This window comes from Bombus pyrosoma, linkage group LG13 (assembly GCF_014825855.1).
Source record: "Bombus pyrosoma isolate SC7728 linkage group LG13, ASM1482585v1, whole genome shotgun sequence".
Lineage (NCBI taxonomy): Eukaryota > Metazoa > Arthropoda > Insecta > Hymenoptera > Apidae > Bombus > Bombus pyrosoma.
In genome coordinates this window covers 2,831,006-2,835,348 of record NC_057782.1, presented here as the reverse complement: position 1 = coordinate 2,835,348, position 4,343 = coordinate 2,831,006, and the positions used below count along the sequence as shown (strand labels likewise).

At 37.0% G+C, this 4,343-nt stretch overlaps 1 protein-coding gene and 1 non-coding gene across 5 annotated transcripts in view; one reads left to right on the top strand and one right to left on the bottom strand.

The window, feature by feature from the left end:
- Nucleotides 1–765: 765 nt before the first annotated feature.
- On the bottom strand, nucleotides 766–884 carry LOC122574519. The gene has a single exon (XR_006319089.1). It is a non-coding gene; the product is annotated as a 5S ribosomal RNA (ribosomal RNA).
- Nucleotides 885–2,815: 1,931 nt separating this feature from the next.
- Nucleotides 2,816–4,343, top strand: part of LOC122574515 — a 130,179-nt gene continuing 128,651 nt past the window's right edge. For 2 of the 4 annotated variants that reach the window (XR_006319083.1, XR_006319086.1), the window contains exons 1-2: nucleotides 2,816–2,957; nucleotides 3,082–3,116. The gene's annotated coding sequence lies outside the window, so the exon portion shown is untranslated. The other 2 variants (XM_043742213.1, XR_006319085.1) reach the window with 2 other exon arrangements.

Sequence of the window (4,343 nt, the reverse complement as noted above, 5' to 3'; positions counted from 1 at the left end):
ACCTGGGACGTTGAGGGTTTCGTTGATGATGGTATACCTCTCAGTCTATTCTTTATTTTCTTTCAAACTTGTGATTTCCCATCCTGAGAGACTATGTGTCCACTTGGTTTAATTTCTAGGTTTTTGTTCTTTTTCCTTATCAGTTCTAAAGTAGAGTTTGGCCTTGTGGATTCTTTTATTGTCTTTATTTCAGTGTGTTACTGTGTCTGATATATGCTGGATTCTTGTGATTGTAATACGTGGAATCTATTTTTCTTTGGTATTGCTGATAAGAGGGAGCTTTCTGCCGAATTCATGATTTCGTTTCTTTTGTTCTACTGTTGTGCTCTTTTCTTTGCTTTTACTTTCTTGGATGCTATCTGTCCTTTTATTCCTGTTCCACCAGGTTTGGCGGAGGGTTGAGTTTCCGCGTCTTTTGGGAGCCTTGTGTTGCTAAGAAAGTTCTTGCTCGATTTTTGCAGTAGTACTTTTTTCTAGGTTGCTCTATTTATGGGAGGTTTCGATTCACTGCCTTGAGCACCACGATTTGAGTGAAACGATTGCGTTGCGTATAATCGTTGGATGAAATAACTAGTTTTCTTATTTGTTTTTGATGTCCAAAAAATAGAATATTTAAAGAAACATAAACGTGTGCAAAAATGAAAATGACATAATGTGAGGTGATAGTTGTATAATATCAAAACATTTTTTCTTCTCGATGCTTAGGTTATAGATTATTAAAAGTTGATTGCTAAGGAAAGTAAAAGATATTGAGTAAATAAAAAAAGCCAACACCACACGGAGTTCCCAGGCGGTCACCCATCCAAGTACTATCCGTGCCCGGCGCTGCTTAACTTTCGTGATCGGACGAGAACGAGTGCACTCAGCGCGGTATGAGCGTTGGCTGAAATAATTACTTTTCTTACTTGTCTTTGATGTGTAAAGAATAGAGTATTTAAAGAAACATGTTCAGTATTTGGAGTGGTCGCCTGGTAATTACCGAGACGCTTTATATGAACCAGATGCGATCCTCGGGCAGGATGACCGTCAAGAGACTACGCACCCTAGTGCGGACCTATCATAAATAGTGGGCCTATTGTAAAGTCCAGGTACTTTAGGATCACACGTGAAAAATCCATACAAACACGTAGGTCTTTATTTTATGGTACATGGCAGGAAAACCCAGAACGCCGGTTTCCCCAAGTGCAAGGTCACCCGCGCGCGATCCTTCATTAGGGAACATACATACATCAAACATACGTCTTTACCCAATTATCAGTCAGGAACAAACTTGAGACATACCTACCAAAACCGTTGGAAGCTTCTTTGCTGTTGAGTGCCGCTACAACATTTTTAATCTCGTTTTACATGGCGAATCACTTCAGTTCGACCTTTACCACGATTTTCGGTACACTTTGTATATCGTATATTATACAGGCTGTTTCATGAGAAGCGACGATTCTAACTCAAAAAAAGAGGAAAAAAAAGAAAAAAAATGTTTATATCGACATATATGCTATTTGATCTCGTTTAGGGGGTTTAGCGGCTTTTATACCCTATCATTTCATGTCTGATTACCTTCACAGGAGATGCTCAAAATGACTTCTTGTATTTCGATACATACATGGAGACATCCTGCTCTCGATATAATGACTCTTTCAATACTTTCTCATATTTCGTGAATTTGTTGAAACGCTTATTCAATTTTCTGACGAAGTATTCCGATAATCGGTAGGTGTCTTGTATACGATAGATTTCAAGTAATTCCACAAGAAAAAATCTAACTCATTTTCAGCATCTTTTATGAAAGTAGTCAGAGACGAGATGGTAGAACACAGAATTTGCTGCATCTCGTAAAGGAGATAAAACAGAATATATGTTGATCTAAACTGTTTTTATTGTTTTTGGATACTGAATTCATCTTTTAAATACTGATCACTTATTATAAAACACCCTGTATATTGCAAAAAGATTTCCGCGAGTGTCCAAATATTTTCGTGAGCCGCTATGAAAACACGAACAAAAATAGAGGTCTGTTAAATGGGGTTTCACAGATAATATATCAAATGAATATTTAAAACCATTTTTTCAAAACAAAGCGTTGCACGCTAAAATTTTATTTTTCATTTATGATTAATTTTTTCACGACAAATAACCTTCATCCTGATCATATCGTGGCATTACGATTGCAGAAATACCTTCTATAAAGACAAATACGTTTTATTGATATTTGTGCGTACCTCCATTTTTCTGGCAGGCTGGAATTCATGTGCTCATGTATACGTTTCGTAACTGCAACGGGTTTATCGCGAGCCCAGCTGGCATGGTTCCATAAACTGCGCTCGTAAAAACTGCGCAGGTTTCCCCTGGTGAGCTTAAAACTGCTGCTGCAACGAGAAAGTATAAGCTTGGTCGGAAGGGATGGAATTAAGTTCTTGGATGTACACGTACGCACAGGTTAACACAACCGGAAACGGTTCAGGATTCCTCCTCTTAGTCGCGCATATGTGTATGTAGGTCAAAGGGGAATCATACCTTTACAAACTTTCCTCTCGAGGATACTTAATCGTGCTCCATCGATCCAGCCCGGTTCTCCTGCGAAAGCGACTCCAATAACTTCTTGAGTAGCTCATTTTTTGCTCGACATAATTATGTAGCTACATAGAATGGAGAGCTAGTGCGCCAATCCTTTTATCGTGCAAACTTTTAAAAGTTTGACACCCTTACTTCAGAGATTATGATGAAGATCCTTTATGATTTGACTTTTCCTATTCAATCGCTGTTAATAATGTCGTTGACATTATAAGTAGGTCAGTCAATAAATAACTTACTGCTTCCTTTAATTTCTAAAAAAGACTATTGGCTTCTGTACAGTAACGCCGGGTAGCGCCGCGGTGCGTGGCGAAAGCCTGCTCGTGACGTCATCAGTAGTTGCAAGATGGCCATCGGTATTCGTGCACGTGCTTCACGTTTCTATGGTAAATATTGTTTATATAATTATTTGTAAGTGATTTAGCCTAAATAAAGGATAAACGTTAACACATTTCGCTATACGTTACCTGATGTGTGTGAGACTCAACAAAGACATTTAATTGTTACTAGATGATTGCATAGATGCAACATCGTTATTGGTAGTAGTAAGTACTAACTTGATCTATCTGATATTATACGTTAGACACGAAGCATTAAATAACAAATTCGTCCAAGTTTGAGATACGTGTTGTTATATGATCTTTGTGGACAAATTCTATTGCCCAAAATTTCAGTAGCAATAATGGGGAAACTCATCTTACAATCCGCGCTTATCACCATGTTATTTTCATGTTTGCTCGAATAAAGGAACACATTTTTTTATTTATTTATTTAATTTGTACTTTACAATTTATCCAGCTGGACATTTGGTAAATTTTTTTAACTTTATTGCTAAATAACATGTGGATGACTACCTCCAGCAGGATATCATCTTTGAATTTGTCTATTTTATTTCTTTAGTGAAGTCAGTGGCATGTTTTCTTTTTAGTTTTCTTTTTATATGAGTTTTGTTCGTTTCAGCAGCCAGCTGGTTTGGATGTATTGCCATTTCTTTCCTTGTATTTTTCTGCGTATCTACCGATTTATTTTTTGACCATTGGTATTTTTAAGTCTTTGCGTATATCCTTGTTTCTAACGTACCATGGGATATTGGCTATTGTTCTGAGTATCTTTGGTTGTAATGACTCTATTTATATGACTCATTGCTGCTGTCCCCCATAGTGGTATTCTGTACGTCCAAATTGGTTTTATTATCATTTTGTATATTTTTAATTTATTTTCTATGCTTAATTTGGATTTTCGACTTGTTAGCCAATGCATTTGTCTCCTTGTTGTCTATATTTTGTCTATTATTGATTTAATATGCTGCTTCCATGTGAGTTGTGTATCTATGTGGAGTCCTAGGTATTTGACTTTTCTTGTTTGTTTATGTGAGTGCCGTTCAGTAGGATGTTTGGTGGCATCTGTTTTCGCAGTGTAAATTTAATATGGTTGCATTTGTTGAGGTTTGCTTTTATTTGTTTAACTTGCAGCCACTTTTATATTTTTGTGATATGTTCTTGTAGTAATGTGACTGCTGTTTCTGACTAGTTAGTGTGTCTGACTAGTATAGCTGTATCGTCCGCGAATGTCAGTATTTTGCTATTGGTAGTTGTTGGTATGTTGGCCGTGTATAATGTATAGTATTGGTCCTAGGACGCTTCCTTGCGGAACCCCAGCCTTGATGTCTTTAACTTCAGAGTATGTGTCCTTGATTTTTATTACGAAGGTTCTGCTGTTTAAGTAGGATTTTATTAATTGGTATATTTGCTCCGGGAATTGTTTTCTGATTG